The following is a 16531-nucleotide window of genomic DNA, read 5'->3' on the forward strand; positions in this document are numbered from 1 at the left end:
ACTCTTGACTCAGATTAGAAGCATTGTCTAGAGAGTCTTTATTTCAGTCATGTTTCCATCTGGTCACAGTTCGACTACCAGTGCAGATGTGGCTTGTGCATTCTCCACCGGGAGATACAGCCTCTTCACTCTGGGGCTTAGGCTCTTTCCTGGGCTTCAGGACGGCCAGCAACATGGCCCTCATCAGCAGATCATCTGACAGAAGAGCCTCCCAGAATGATGGGGTCCTCTACTTCCTTCTCAGCACTAGGGCTGGACCTAGCTTGTCCAGGACTTTTGCCTACTTGACAGAGCTTGACAGCTCACAGCCACACCATTATCCCATTCATGTGAGCACCAGGCAGGGAGGTGAGGTGACCACATCAGAGCTATGGTTCCCCATGCAGGGATCTTTCCCAGCAACAGAAATGATCAATAGTGAGATCATTTTAGGCACTACATGGACACACATTTTTATCATAATATGTATTGTTTTCTTTTAGTTCCTTAATTGTTTTGGAAAAATAATATGTTCACATGGTTCAAAAATTAACAAATACGAAAAATTTTCCTCCTCTCAGTGTCAAACTCTTCTTGCCCATCAGAAACCACTTTTATTAGTTTGCTGGCATTCTTCCCTCAGAGAAGGTTTTAAGCATATGCAAATGTAGACCCTCTGACCCCTCCTCTTCTAGGCACGTATCATTAGATATACAATTCTGCATCTCACTCTTTAAGAGTAATATGTACTGATATCAGCCTCTTATCAGTACATAGAAAGCTTCGTCATTCTTTGTTTATGGCTGTGTAATTTTCTGTTGTATAATGAGTGCCCCATTTTCCAATTCCAATACAGTGTCTCCAAGAGCATGTTATCACCATCATATTTTTACGAACGTTCTTATATATATATATACATCATTTCACACATCTGTGAACATATTTACAGGATAAACTTATAGAAGGAGAATAACTGAGTCAGAGTGTTTATTCTAATGTACATTTTTTAAAAAGTATAGCTAGCACACCAAATCCACAATTTCATTATTAGCATATTTTATAATGAGAGTACGTTTTAAAATGGCAAATCAGTGAGAGAAAAATATTAAGCAAATCTCAGCATTGATGGTTTGAAAATATGGCTAAAATTTACGGAAGCAGTAAGTAAAGGGCTAGAGTTTGAGAAACACTGATCCAGAACAGAATTATCACATTCCCTACCAGAAGCTCCTAAAGTCTATATTTCTTACAGCATTCAAAGGTGTCACAGGTAGAGTACCGGGAAAGAGAGAGCTTTGGAGTCAAGAGATTTGGGTTTGAGGCTTGACTTTCCTCTAGCTGGCTGTGGGCCTTGCAGCCTCACTTTTCTCATGTGGAAAGGTGTGTTGCCTGGTGGCTATTATAATTCAGCTATTCTGAGTGAATATTTGTCCTGCCTAGCACTTTTCCCTTTCAACACGCCTTCTCTGTAAACACATTTATGATGGGAGCCTGAAATTAAGCCAGATACAATATGTAATCAAGTGTGACCTGTGCAGTCACACAGGGGCCCATGCTTATAATGTCCCCACCATTGCTTTATTTCTTTGCTGTCACCATCTTTAAAATCTTAATAATTCAGAAAAAGAGGCCCATATTTTCATTTTGCATAGAGACCCTGCAAATTCTGTAACCACTCACACATGGCCTCCTCCCTCCTATCATCCACCTCCACCTACCACCTACCAACTGTCTCCTATTGCTCTTGAAGGTTGCTGCTGTATGGAGCCTCCCATTCTTGGGACATCGAAGGAGGCTAAATCTTGGTTACTTTTACTGCAGTCTGGGGTCCCTTCTGCTGACACCATCTGTCCTAGTGCTTCCTCTGGCATGGCCTTCTTTATAGGATGCTGTCAATGCCACTCAGGAGAGTGGCTTTGGGAGGCTAGTACCAACTTCCCTTGGGTATTCTGTGGGGGTCTTCACTGGTCAGAGCCTGCGTCTGGAGGCACCTTGGTGATTTTTTCCCCATTGGGCCCCTGAACTCCATAGAAGCCCTTAACTGCCTGAGCCCTCCTTATTCTGTGTTCAGACCAACAAAGCATCATGCTTGGAGTCTGAAATCCTGGATTCAAATCCTGACTGTGTCTTGTGCTACTCGAGTGAACTTTCACAAGTCCCTCAAAGTCTCAAAACCTTCAGTTTCCTCATCTGCAAAGTGATTACAGAACAATGCCTAACTTGCTGGCTTACTGTGAGACTGGCATTTATGACTGAAAGTGAACATAGCTTTTCTTTGTTTCATGGGGTGCTGATCCTCTGTCCCGACATTCCCACCTCCTACTCCAGGCTGACTTGAGCAAAGGGCTGGTAGCGTGCTGGGTGCCACCTCCTCAGCTGGCCTGTGGACACTCAATTCCATCCTGTCCAGACTCCAAGCAATTTTCTCTCGGCTGCAGTCTTCTCTGTAACGATTTCCTCCCTAGAATTCCTAGCACGCAAAAGCTCTGCAGAATAGTTAACCACATTGCAGTACCACTAACGTCACACAGTTCATGACGTTGTGTCCAGGGCCATTAAATGCTGTGGAAGTCCCCTTGAACACAGAACACTGACTGTTTACCTTAGAATTGATCGTCATTTGTCACTAAACACAGTTTCTCATACTTCCCTGTCTTCCTGCTTGGATTGTCTGCTTAGTACAATCTGCTTAGTAGGTGAACATCTCTCTCCCCCCCCACCCCCTTTCTCTCTCTCTTTTTCTTTTGAGATGGAGTTTTGCTCTTGTCACCCAGGATGGAGTGCAATGGCACAATCTCGGCTCACTGCAACCTCCTACTCCTGGGTTTAAGCAGTTCTCCCGCCTCAGCCTCCCCGGTAGCTGGGACTGCAGGCACCTGCCACCACACCCAGCTAATTTTTGTATTTTTAATGGAGACAGGGTTTCCTTGTATTGGCCAGGCTGGTCTCCAATCCTGACTTCAGGTGATCCATCTGCCTTGGCCTCCCAAACTGCTGGGATTACAGGCGTGAGCCACTGTGCCAAGCCATGGACATCTCTTTATTACATCCACTGCTCTTCCAGTCTCTCTCGTGCTCTCTCCTTCCACTCCTGTCCATTGGGACATAGAATGGTGGAAGGAAGATGGGGGACAGGTGTTCTGAATTCTAGGTGGTTTCTAGCAGGTCAAAGAAACATACAAGAAGCTATTGCAATACTTCAGGCAAGAAATAACAATGCTAAGGCAGCCATAGGAAGAGAGGATGGATGTGGATAAATGCCAAAGGCAACGTGGCATTTCTTGTGGAGACAAAGGAGAGTGCCTGGGAGGCTGGTGACACCCATGGCTGCCACAGGGAATGGAGTGGTGACCTCATCTACCCCTAGACTTTTATACAAGTGACTCTCAAGGCAAGCTTCTGGCCGTATTGTCTCCGCAGAGCAGAAATCTGAAGACAACTGATATGGCCTTTAATAAATGGGGAGTGAACTTTGGGGAGGCCCTAGTTAAGACTGCTGGAGCCCTGGGTGGGGACTGTGGGCAAGTGTCAGAGAGGCAGGAGGACAGTGAGAGCACTGCAGTCAGCCATATCTGACTCAGCTCTTCAGGGAGGTCGGTCGACCCTGTGGAGTGCTGGGGGAGGGGAGGGAAGCTGAAGGCCATGGTGAGGTCACGGCAGAGCAGTGGGCAGAGGAGGCAGAAGTCAGGGTGTGAAGAGCTGAGGAGACAGTGGGGGCTGAGAGGATAAAAGGCTGGCTGCTCTCCCTGAACTTGGAAAAGGAATAAATGATGCTGTCCATAGATGGAGTAGCCAGGGAGAAGGGGAACCCTGGGTCTGCAGCCCCTGCCCCTCTGCCTGTGTCTTCCTCACACTGGGCTTCCAAGCCTGTGCAGGCCCGAGTCTTTCTGAAACTTTGGTCAATCTGTGTAACACCTTTCCTGTGATGAAATACATTTTTTCTTCTCCTTTCTGCATCTGCATTAGCTGCTTTCCTCCTGAACAGAACTCAGCAGCTAAACTAGGCTAAACCCCAACTAATTTCCAACAGAGATCACCAAATAAGCTGAGAAACGCCGAGGGCCTCTCAGGGATCCGTGTCAAGTCACAGGGACTGTGGGGGCTCTTCAGAGCCCAGCTACAAGGGGCCGAGGTCTGAGGTAAAGAAGCAGCCATGTTCCACATGCACTTCCCCTCCTCTGGACACAGATGTTTGAATGTAGGATATGCTCACAGGCACCACAGATGTGGAGAGGAAGTGAGGGCTGCCGCCAATCAGCATCGTCCTCCCCAAATTGGTGTGTGGAAGTGGAAAGGGTGCAGGTCTACCCATGTTCTCACCTTATCTTACAGAAGGCTGGGGAACAGAAGGCTGAAACCAACGGTGTGCAGTTCTCAGGCCTCTGCCAAAAATGAACAGGACCTGCCCAACACCTTCTCCTCTTCTCTCTCTCTCTCTCTTTTTTGAGACAGAATCTTGCTCTGTCGCCACCAGGTTGGAGTGCAGTGGCCTGATCTCTGCTCACTGCAACCTCCGCCTCCTTGGTTCAAGCAATTCTCCTGCCTCAACCTCCTGAGTAGTGGGATTACAGGTATACACCATCACCCCTGGCTAATTTTTGTATTTTTAGTAGAGATGGGGTTTCACCATGTTGGTCAGGCTGGTCTTGAACTCCTGACTTCATGATCTGCCTGCCTCTGCCTCCCAAAGTGCTGGGATTACAGGCGTGGGACACCACGCCTGGCACAACCTCTTCTTTCCACTGTCATTGCCCACTGTCATGTGGCTTCCCAAAGGTGAGCCTGAGTACATCTTTGCAAGCTTTGCCCTGAAGACAATTATATCTCTGATTGCTGTGGCTCCAGAGGCTTAGAATCCTTCAGGGTCAGGAGAGGTCCTGGCAGTAACAGTTACTCTCTACGAGTTCTCATGTGCCAAGAAAGCTCTCAAGTGCTTGATATGCATCATTTCATTTGTTCCTTACACAAACCCATTGATAGCAAAAGAAGCTAATTTTTAGGTTAAGTATTAATCACTTGTTTGAGGTTACAGACCTCATAAATGATGAGAATTAAACCCAGGTTTGTTTGACTCTAAAGCCAAGCTGTGCTCTGTAGAGAAGAGGGAAAGAGAAATCACCACCTCCCCAGCACTACACTGAATCTGAATACGTTTCATTAATTTTTTCTTTCCTAGAATCCAAAGCATGTCAAAGACATTTCAACTGTAAACCTGGTTATTTTTTCCTATTAAGAACAAACAAACAGGATGGACCAGGCACAGTGGCTCACGCTTGTAATCCCAGCATTTTGGGATTACAAAGTGGGCAGATCACTTGAGCCCAAGAGTTCAAGACCACCCTGGATAACATGATGAAACCCCGTCTTTACTAAAAATATAAAAATTAGCATCTGCCTGTAGTTCCAGCTACTCAGGGGGCTGAGGCAGGAGGATCGCCTGAGCCCTGGGAAGTTGAGGCTGCAGTGAGCCTGGGCCACAGTGGCCTTGTCTCAAAAAACACACAAGCAAACAAATATCAAAAGCAGAGATATTTTTTTCAGGAATGGTGCTATCCCGCCTAGGGCAGGGAATGACTTGGCCCTTAGAAGTGTCCTAAAGTTCTTATCCATGACCCAATAGAGCCAAACCCTTCCACTGACACAAGTACAAAAGCTGTCATTTCCTGAGGGCAGCAGGGACTAAAGCTGGACCTTGGCAATTGGGGAAGAGGTTGGGAGCTGGAGAGGTCAGAGGCTTCCATCAGCTTGAGAGCCTGCCAGGGCACATTGTATCTTGAGGGACTTCATGCTCGAATTCACAGCCTTGCCGTCTAACTTTTAAAAAGTTTAAATAAACTAGAAATGTTTCCTTACCCTGGGGAACAAAACAAATTTCTGTAAAGGTAAATACATGTAAAAAATTAATACACAAATAGCCAGATCTTTAAAATATATCCAAGATATTTGGAATTTTGAGCTCCTGGCATGATGCTGTGTTTTTCCTGTTTCAGTTGTGGTGCTGACCCCATTGCCTCGGCCTCAGACATGTGCTGGCTGAGAGGAACTGGGCCCGTAGCTCCACCCATGCTGTCAGTGAGCTCCCTCGGCCCAACTGCCTTTTCAAATCCCATAGGGCAATCTCCATGTTCCCAGATTTCTTCTCTGGCTAGGGCTGGGGCACGTTGACAGAAAAGTAGGCAGAGGGGTGGGGTGTGCCTAGAACTTGGGGAGGCTGTAATCCCAGCATTTTGAGAGGCTGTGGTGGGGGGATCACTTCAGCTCAGGAGTTCCAGACTAGCCTGAGCTGGTCTTGAACTCCTAAGACCCTGTCTCTACAAAATATGAGACCCTGTCTCTACCAAAAAAATAAAAATAAAAAAATAAGCTAGGTGTGGGGCACACACCTTTAGTCTTACTTACTTGGGAGGCTGAAGTGGGGGGATCTTGTAAGCCTGGGAGGTCGAGGTTGCAGTGAGCCGTGATCGTGGCACTACATTCCAGCCTGGGCGACAGAGTGAGACCCTGTCTAAAACAAACTAAAGACAAAAGAAAATGTAGGCAGAGGAGCCGATTGTCCTGTTCTTTAATAGTAGGACTGGAGTTTGGTGCCTTCTAGCTTTCCTGAGATTATCTGTGAAACTACAAATAAAGTCCTGCTAAGGTAATTTGCCAAAGTCACATAGAAACAAACTCGACTGCTAGATTTTCTCTGCCTGACGAGGGAGCAGGTGAATCTTGCCCCCCTGGGACTTTCATTTTAACTCTGGAGAAATCTGTGTAACCTGCTGATATTCCCACTGAGCTGTTTTCAGATTCTAGGTTCTAGAGCAACCTGGGTACCAGCTGGAGACTCAGACACATAGTGGGGCTGGCCCACCGGGCCTGAGGAAGAGCGCTGCACAGTTCACAAACAGGAACTATCCTTCGCAGAGGGCTTTTTTTTTCTCTAAAGATAGAGTTCTGTCTGAGGAACAAAAAAATGTGTTTAGTTGAGCGTGAAGTAGCTTTAAATATCAGATACTTCCTACTCAATTCAGATAACTAATTAACGATTGGCCTTTCCTTATATCTTTAGGCCAAATGGTCATGCTTTAAGTTTAGCAATCCAAGGTCTAGCAATTCACTTTCATTTTGTTAATGCAAAATTCACAATGCTGTATCTCTGCAGTAACTATTCATTAATATCTTCTAAACTACATTGTAATCTCTCATCAATCCTTATTCTCACTGTTGTTTTAACTACGAAAAGAAAAAGGAGAACTGAAATCCAGGGTTGATGGCAAACTTAGTTAAGTCCTCAAATAATTACAAAGCACCAATTTGCATATGGCAGTGGTCTCTTGAGCAAAAACTAGGATGTCATCCTTGCCCCAAAAATGTTTATATGTAATTGGAAATTATCTACAGAAGGGCTGGGGTAAAACATTCAGTGAACAATGCTAGGCCAAATGAAAATACAGTAGGCGGCTGTGTGCGTTGGCTCACGCATGTAATCTCAGCTCTTTACATGCTGAGGGAGGCTGAGGCAGGTGGATAACCTGTGATCAGGAGCTTGAGACCAAACTGACCAACATGGTGAAACTCCATCTCTACTAAAAACACAAAAATTAGCCAGGTGTGGTGGTGCGCGCCTGTACTCTCAGCTGCTTGGGAGGCTGAGGCAGGAGAATTGCTTGAGCCTAGGAGGCGGAGGTTGTAGTGAGCTGAGATCGCACCACTGCACTCCAGCCTGGGTGACAGAGTGAGCTCCATCTCAGAAAAGAAAATAAAAATAGAGTAGTCCCTCGTTATCTGCAGGGGATGCATTCCAAGACCCCCAGTGGATCCCTGAAACCTCAGACAGTACCAAGCCTTACATACACTATGTTTTTTGCTGTATAGTAATGGGTAGGGCGCATATACAGTGTGGATACACTGGACAAAGAGATGATTCACATTCTAGGCAGAGTAGATCCGATTGTATGAGGTTTCATTATGTTACTCAGAATGATGTGCATTTAAAACTATGAATTACTAATTGCTAAAATTTTCCATGTAATATTTTTGGACTGCATTTGACCAGGGTAACTGAAACCTCAGGTAATGGAAACATCAGAAAGTGAAAGTGTGGATAAGGGGGATTCCCGTAAGCTCTATGTGGTATGGGCTGGACACCGTTTCCAGAAGATGTCACTGCCTTGTGCTTAGTTTCCTAAAACTTTGAACACATATGTTCAACTGAATTCTGCCTTGTTCCAGAATTAAAGTGTTCCAGCAGATTGGCTATTCTGATGTGCCATCTTCAGTGAACCAAAGGGATTCCTGTTTCTTGTTTTTGGCTGTCTTTCAGCCCCTTGGCTTTCACTAAGATTTTCTGTGCCTTTTATACTGTGTGAAACTAAAACACCTGTCTAGACCTTTGATGGCTCTTTGGGGTCCAGTTTGCTGTGTCTCAGGCCAGCATTTGATTGGCTGTCATTATCGCTCTTGCTTTAGAAGTTATTTCCCAAGCATTTAGTCACTCAAGTTGAGGTTTCTGCACTTCAGCTGATGGCTCCATGCTTCCATCCACCCAGCACCCATTTAGGGAGGTAAAATCACCCATTTAGGGAGTCTACTCTTAGGTTCATTTGCTCTTCCTGAACTTGGGTGAAAAACACCTGTTACTTTTGGCCAATTGATTACCCCAATTCAGCTCTCAGAACTAAACCACTCACATCCAGGGTGAAAAAGTGGAGCCTTTCCATTTCCAGGGAGGCCAACGGTAGGCCAGGGAGTCAGGAGGGCGGAGGAGAAAGAGCCAGGCATGGGTGGTGAGTCCAAGCTTGGGAATTCATAGTCTCTCTTTTTGCATGAATTCACAGTCTCTTTGCATGCTCCATAGCAGGCCACCAGGCAGCACTTGTTAAAGAATAAAAGGAGTCCTCTCATCCTTATCCAGTTTTTGGGTGTCTCCCGAGTCACATTCAGAATGGGGAAGTAAAAAGGGCTCTGAAATAAGCTTAAGTGTCATGTGGTTCTTTTGCCCTAATTGAGTCTGGCAGACCCGAGCACAGGGGCCTGGGAAACATCTTTTTGGCAAGGGTAAAGGGGAAATCTAGTGCCCTCTATTTTCCCATTCAGTATCTAAGCTGACATTCTGGATGAAAATTTCCAGAGGGCTGGAGCTGAACCATAATTATCCTGGTTTTTTTTTTTTTTTTTTTTTTTTTTTTTTAACTGTACCAGTTAGTAAACATGTGATTTCTAGACTTAGAAAACGTCTTCATGATAAGAGGGGTGCAGAAAAATCTGCAAAAAAATTAAAGCAAAAAAAATCCATTTCAGAGAATTGCACTTCTGTGGCAAATATGCATATTCCTACTAATACAAATACTAAAAACAAAAGTCTTCATTTCTCCAAACTCTCTATTTTTAGTTCTGTTTCTATTGGAGGTGGAAAATATAATCTCATTCAGTTCCAGGCACTCTTAGGCACTTCAGCTTTAAACCTACCCAAGTTCCTCTACTCTGGAATCCCCAAACTTTTCTCAGGGATCTTTCATGTCTCCCTTTGAAGCTACCTATTTCTGGGAGAGGTGAGCATCTCTCCTCCAGACTCCAGCATCCCTGTCCAGGGTGTAACTCTTGTTTCTCCTCCAGCTGGTCTCTCTCCCTTCTTTATCTTCTGATGGGGTGGAGCGGGGGGCGGTGAGAGCATGGTGTGGCTGGAAGAGGAGAGGCTGGTGGAGAGTAGAGACTGGTCAGCAAACACTCCACATCCTGTCTTTCACTGGGATATGTGTACCATTGCCAACTATTTGTCATTTTTGTTCTCTCTCCACCATGGCAATTCTGTAGAACAAATGGCAGCATCTTGCTTCTCCACAGGAAGCGGGGCAGGTGGGGGAAGTCACAAAATAAAAGGGAGGATGGGTGGGGGACTCATCTATGAATACTTCGCAGGTATCACATCACAAATTTTGTTTGTGCTGAGATGCTCTCCTCTCTCCTGTTATTACATCCCTGGTATGGTTCGCCATCAACAATGGATGCACCATTGCTGAGCAGGGCCAGCACCGAGAGCTTCACTCGGAACAGGCTGGAGCTTAGGGTAGAAGGTCCACAGATCTTTTGTTATCTCAGCATTCTGAAGAGAGGTGTGTTTGGGCTGAGCCAGGCAGGATACACTGAGATCCTTAGCCCAGCAACCTGTGCAAAACTGGCACTGGATTGCCAGAGGACCCAACTTATCTGTGCTCAAAGTCCCGACCCACAGCAACTGTGGATAATAAGCACGTTGTCTTAAACCTCTAAGTTTTATGGTAATTTTTAATGTAGCAGTAGATAAGTAATATAGTAGAAAAACTAAAATGCCCATTTTCATAGGTCTATAAAGAAATACTGGAGACTGGATAATTTATAAAGAAAAAGAAGTTTAGTGGACTCACAGTTCCACATGGCTGGGGAGGCCTTACAACCATGGTGGAAAGTGAAGGAGGAGCAAGGGCACATCTTACATGGTGGTAGAAAAGAGAGCATGTGCAGAGGAACCGCCCTTTATAAAACCATTGGTGAGACTTATTCACTATCAGGAGAATAGCTTGGGAAAACACACCCCGTGATTCAATTACCTCCCACTGGATCCCTTCAATGACAAATGGGGATTATGGTAGCTACAACTGAAGATGAGATTTGGGTGGGGACACAGCCAGACCATATCACCAGAGGATCCAACTTAGCTGTGCTCAAATTCCTGACCCACAGCAACTGTGGATAATAAACAAACATAGGTTATTTTAAGCCTCTAAGTCTGATGGTAATTTTTAATGTAGCAGTAGTAAGTGATATAATAGGAAAACTAAATTGACCTTCTAGTCATTTGAATGGGGCAGAAACATGTTGTTGGGGGCAATAACATGTAAACTGACTATATCTGTATGGAAGGGCACCTCTTATGACCTTTACTGTTTAGGATTTCCAAATTTGGAAACTAAGGGAGGGTACAGAAGTCCCCAGGAATGGTGCCCTGCCTCTTTTATATGCATATTTTACATGAGGGGTCTTAATAATTATTGTTGTTCTAAGCTACTGTGTTGTAGAGTAATTTGTTATGTACTAATCGGTAGCAAATACGTTTTTGGTCCATTTTATTCTTCAGCATCCAATTATTCAACCAATATTTTCTGCATTCCTGCTATCTTTTGGGTAACTAGACATAGTTACCTTGTCTAGTAACAGACAAGTAATTTGTACTGGGTGCTGGACATAGGAGATCTGCGGTGAGCAAAAACAGACACAGTGCTTGTCTGCATGAAGTGGGCCATGGAGTGGTAACACAGATAATCAAATAGTCATATTTGTAAAATACAAATAATAAACATAAATTACAGTAATGCCAGCACTACAGAGGAAAAGGGCAGTATCTACTCAAGGCTAGGAGGGGAGCCTTATTTATTTATTATATACATTTTTTTCTGAGAAAGAGTCTTACTCTGTCACCCAGGCTGGAGTGCAGTGGCATGACCATGGCTCACTGCAGCCTCAACCTCCAGGGCTCAGGCAATCCTCCTGCCTCAGCCTCCCAAGTAGCTGGGAGCACAGGTATGCACCACTACATCTAGTTAATTTTTTTCTTTTTTTTTAGAGGTGGGGTTTCCTTATGTTGCTCAGGCTGGTATCAGATGCATGGGCTCAAATGATCCTCCTGTCTCACCCTCCCAAAGTGCTGGGATTATAGGCATGAGCCACTGTGCCCAGCTGAGGAGGATCTAATTTAGATAGATGGGGTTAGGAACAATTTCTCTGAGAAATTAAACTGAATGAGGGTGAATGGGAAGGATAGGAGGAGAGCATTCCAGGCAGAGGAGGTAGCATGTGCAAAGGCCCAGTGCTAGAAGGAGCCTGGCAGAGGGAAAGCTACTGTGACTAGGACTCAGAGACGAAGGATGGGCAGTGAGGCTGAAGACAGAGGTCAGGCCACACAGAATTTTGTGGCCATGTTAAGGGGTTTGGATTTGATACAAAGAGCAATGGGAAGACTTTAAATCCTTTTAAGGAGTAGAAAACTATACTTTCGATGTTAAATTTTTGGGTTAAAAATACCTTGCTGTGTAGAGAATGGGTTGAAGACCGCCAGTCAGGAGACTGGTTAGGCAGTTAACCTATCCACATATTGTGATCTTTGAATAGCATCTTTACAATTCCCAGGCATAGTCAGCCTTCTGCTTGGCATTCTTTAAAAAGAGCAATTTCTATAGACATAGTTTCTGGCCTCCCAGAGTCTACCCTCTAAAAAATTTAAAAAAAAAAGTATGTTCAAATAGAATAATGCATACACATAAGATAGATGAAAAATGGAGAAATGAATCCAGGTAAAACCCAGATCAATCCATCAATTTGTACACAAAGGAAATATAATTTACTTGAAAGCCTAATAGATAAGCCAGATATTTGACACTCCTTATTGATTTATGCCTTGTAACAATTTCATGTTGTAGATGATAGTATATTTACTTTACAGATGAAGAAACAGGCTCAGAAAGGCTAAGTGACTTGGCAGAGGCCACATAGCTTGCTGGATCTGTTTTTCCAAAGTAAAAGCTTGTTTACTATACCATGTTGCCCACACTTCTTACAAGGCTCTATTTGCGGTCCTTCTTGAAGTGAAAACAGTCTTGTTAATAATCAGACACCTATATCTAGTTGATCACCATAACATGTATATTTTTCTAGGCAATATACTTCTCCAAGTTAACCTTGTTAAGATGGGGCAATAATACCTATATTCATTTATTCACCAAAAGGTGCCTAATACTTCAATAAATATAAGGGACTCCAATTATGAACCAAGTTTCATAAAGTGACCAAAGATAAATAATCCATGGGCCCTAACCTAGAAGAACCTGTACATGAAATACATATTTATTATTTTGTGTAATAAGAATCTCATTTCTGCTGGGCACAGTATCTCAAAATTGTAATCTCAGCACTTTGGGAGGTGAGGCAGGTGGATCACCTGAGGTTGGGAGTTTGAGACCAGCCTGACCAACATGGAGAAACACTATCTCTACTAACAATACAAAATTGCCAGGCGTGGTGGCAGGCATCTGTAATCCCAGCTGCTCAGGAGACTGAGGTAGGAGAATTGCTTGAACCTGGGAGGTGGAGGTTGCAGTGAGCTGAGATGGTGCCATTGCACTCCAGCCTGGGCAACCAGAGCAAAACTCCATCTCAAAAAAAAAAAGAAGAAGAAGAATCTCACTTCTGAGGCCTTTTTGTGCTTATATGCCAACTACAGAGTTACAATGAAAGTCGCTATATTAGTAAAATAAAATGTGATCCAGCCTATGTCTCAGCTGATTGGTCCAGCAGTTGAGACTCAACCACTGGACAAATCAGAATCCTTCCCTGGGACTTTGGCAGTGGAACTGAGAAAGAGAAGTCAGTTTTGGTCTGAGCCTGAACTTCATGATGGAAAACTTATGGGGCTTCTGGTAGTAGTGTTTTGGCATGTTACTGGTAAAGCAGAGGAGGCTGATTATTGGTGATAAAAGCAAGAATGGAGCAGACCCGCAGAGAAATGTAAGCATGAGTTTTGGTGGTTGGCATGTAAAAGTTAAGCAGAGCGTTAGGCAATATTAAACAATATTATTACAGCTCCCAGAAGCCCAGTTATACTGATTTCATATAAGTAGCATTCCTTGTGTGACATGAATGGTGTCTGCTGGACTTGTATGAGGCAGTCCTACGTTTAGTTGGGGATGGAACTGTAAACAAAGGCCAGGGCCAAATAATGCAGGTATTATGTATCATTTAGAGCAGGAATAAAATGTGTGTTGTGATTCTACCCTTCTAAAACCCATGGCAGACATCACTGATTCTCATGGTCCACCTTCCTGCTGCGCTCCAACATCGCCTACTCAATATGGCTCCCCAAAGAGTCACTATCGATCAGCTTATACTTTGCCTATGTACTTTCTGTCCTGACAACAGCCATGACATGTAATTCATAAGTGACTGTATCTCAGGAGCAGATGTTTTCCCTCTCATTAGAATAAACACTGGGTATTATATCATAGGAATTTTTTTGCTTTTGATCTGAGGACCCAGAAAATTTGGAACCAGTCTTCAAACTTAGTGGTAACATGGTATCAGTTAATTAATATGATTTAATCCTAATAATGAATAGGATTCTGGAATTTTAACTAATTGTGTGAATTCTGAAATTCTGTTATTACCTCAGCTTCGTATTCTCTTTCTGTTCTTTTCTATTTGGCAAACTCTTAGATCGCCTTCAAGACCCAGGGGAATGGTTCCATTTTCATACCTTTTCCTTGACATTCTCTCTTGGAGAAGTAATTGCTCCCCATGTTATTCTACATGAATTTACTCTTTTCTCTATTATGGCTTGTTTACTACTGAATTTTAGTTGTTGCTGGTGTGTCTCTTACCTAGAATCTAGATCCTGCAGGAAATACCTAGGTAGTTTATCTTAGGAAAATACCCTCAAGTCCCAAGAAAACCAACCAAATCAATATATGAGGAGCTATATAAGATTTCTGTTTGGGGACTAATTAATCACATTAGTTTACATTTGGAGCAGCAATTGTTGAGAAGAAAAATATGAATATTTCAAAATAAGAAACCTAAAATTTAAAATCATAAAAACACCCACCCAAGAACACTTCATGAGATTTCTATTTTTAAATTTTGAAGCTGGGAAAATCTTTTTAGTATGACTTGAACTCAATGCTGTAAGGAAAGATTAAGAAACTCAATTAGATGAAAATAAAAATAACTTTTTTCTTCCTAGTAAAAACCATTATAAAGTGAAACTCAAAATGTAATATTTGACATTCCTATTGTAAACAAAAAGTTAATTTTTCTATAATAAAAAGAGCTCCTCCAACTCAATAAAAGATCATCAAAAGGGCAAAGAAAATATAGAAATACAAAAATACAGAAAAGAAAATAGAACTGGCTTTTAAATGTGAAAAGATATACAATCTCATTTACATTAAGAGAAATGCAAATATATGATGCCATTTTTAAAACATCGGATTTGAAAAGATTAAAAAATGTTTTATGACAAACACATAGAATAGGTAAAAGGGCAGGAAAACATGCATTCTTCTACATTGCTAGAGAAAGCATAATTGATAAAACCTTTAAGAAAGGCAATTTAGCAATGTCTCCCTTAAATGCCCTCCAATTGACCTTAACTTCCACTTTTAGGAATTTATCTACAAATAGGCTTGAACATATGTAAAATGGCTTGTGTATAATGCTATTCACTCTAGCACTGTTTGTAATTGAAAAGATCAGAAACCACCTAAATCAAAAGGGAAATGGTTAATTATGGTACATTTATTTATATAATAGAATTATTATGAAGTCATAAAAATAGAATTGTTACCTGAAAGGGGTCCCAATCTAGACCCCAAGCTAGGGGACTTAGATATCATGCAAGAAAGAATTCAGGGTGAGTCTGCAAAGTGAAAGCAAGATTATTAAGAAAATAGAGGGATAAAGCATGGCTACTCCACAGGCAGAGCAGCCCTGAGGGCTGCTGGTTGCCCATTTTAATGGTTACTTCTTGATGATATGCTAAACAAGGGGTGAATTATTCATGCCTCCCCTTTTTACATATAGGATAACTTCTTGACGTTGCCATGGCATTTGTTAACTGTCATGTTGCTGGTGGGAGTGTAGCAGTGAGGATGACCAGACGTCACTTCCATCACCATCTTGGATTTGGTGGGTTTTGGCCAGCTTCTTTACTGCGAAGTATTTTATCAGCAGGGCTTCATGATAGGTATCTTGTGTTGACCTCCTGTCTCATCCTGTGACTTAGAATGCCTTAACCATCTGGGAATGCAGCCTAGTAGGTCTCAGCCTTATTTTTCCCAGCCCCTATTCAAGACGGAGTTGCTCTGGTTCGAATGCCTCTGACAGAATAAGGATGTTTGCTATGTACTAAAAATATATTGTTAATGAAAAAAGCAAGGCACAGAACGCTATTTATAGTATGTTAGTATTTATGTATGCAAAGGGGTAAAATCTTATATAGGTATTTGCCTATAAATGCATACACTATATCTGGAAGGATACTCAAGAATTAAGTGATAATGGTTGTCAAAAGGGGAACTAGTGTGGAAGGGAAAATTACCACAGTATATCTTTCTTACCTTTTGAATTTTGAACAATATGAACAAATTATTTGGAAACAAATGAATAAAACTAAAATGAGTAAAATATAAAACCACTGGCTAATGAATATACTGACCTTTAACTTAGCAAATTGAAGAAAATCTTAAAGTTGCTCCTGGCATCTTGATTAAATCTTTGGAGAAACAAAAGAAAGCATGATGTTAGTCAATGGCACTGGCCATTCAAGTTATTCATTACCTTAAGAGTTGACAGAGTTAGAAAAATCTATGTATAAAGTCAAGAAAGGTGATAGAAATTTATGACATAATTTAACAATTATCTTTAAGGAAAACAAAGGGTATTGGGTTACATCTCTACTCTTAGAAGGTCATGCCACAGAGTAATAAACAGTTCATATAAATTGCCATGGTGCCACTGTTGGTCAGATGTGAGCTGGAATTCT

At 42.7% G+C, this 16531-nt stretch overlaps 1 protein-coding gene across 1 annotated transcript in view; it reads right to left on the minus strand.

The window, feature by feature from the left end:
• NCF2 (neutrophil cytosolic factor 2) overlaps positions 1 to 16531 on the minus strand; it is a 70715-nt gene that overhangs the window by 44457 nt on the left and 9727 nt on the right. The window contains exon 2 of the mRNA XM_078355111.1: positions 16205 to 16261. The gene's annotated coding sequence lies outside the window, so the exon portion shown is untranslated. The remainder of the gene's footprint in view (positions 1 to 16204; positions 16262 to 16531) is intronic.

This window comes from Callithrix jacchus, chromosome 18 (genome assembly GCF_049354715.1).
Source record: "Callithrix jacchus isolate 240 chromosome 18, calJac240_pri, whole genome shotgun sequence".
In the NCBI taxonomy this organism is placed as follows: domain Eukaryota; kingdom Metazoa; phylum Chordata; class Mammalia; order Primates; family Cebidae; genus Callithrix; species Callithrix jacchus.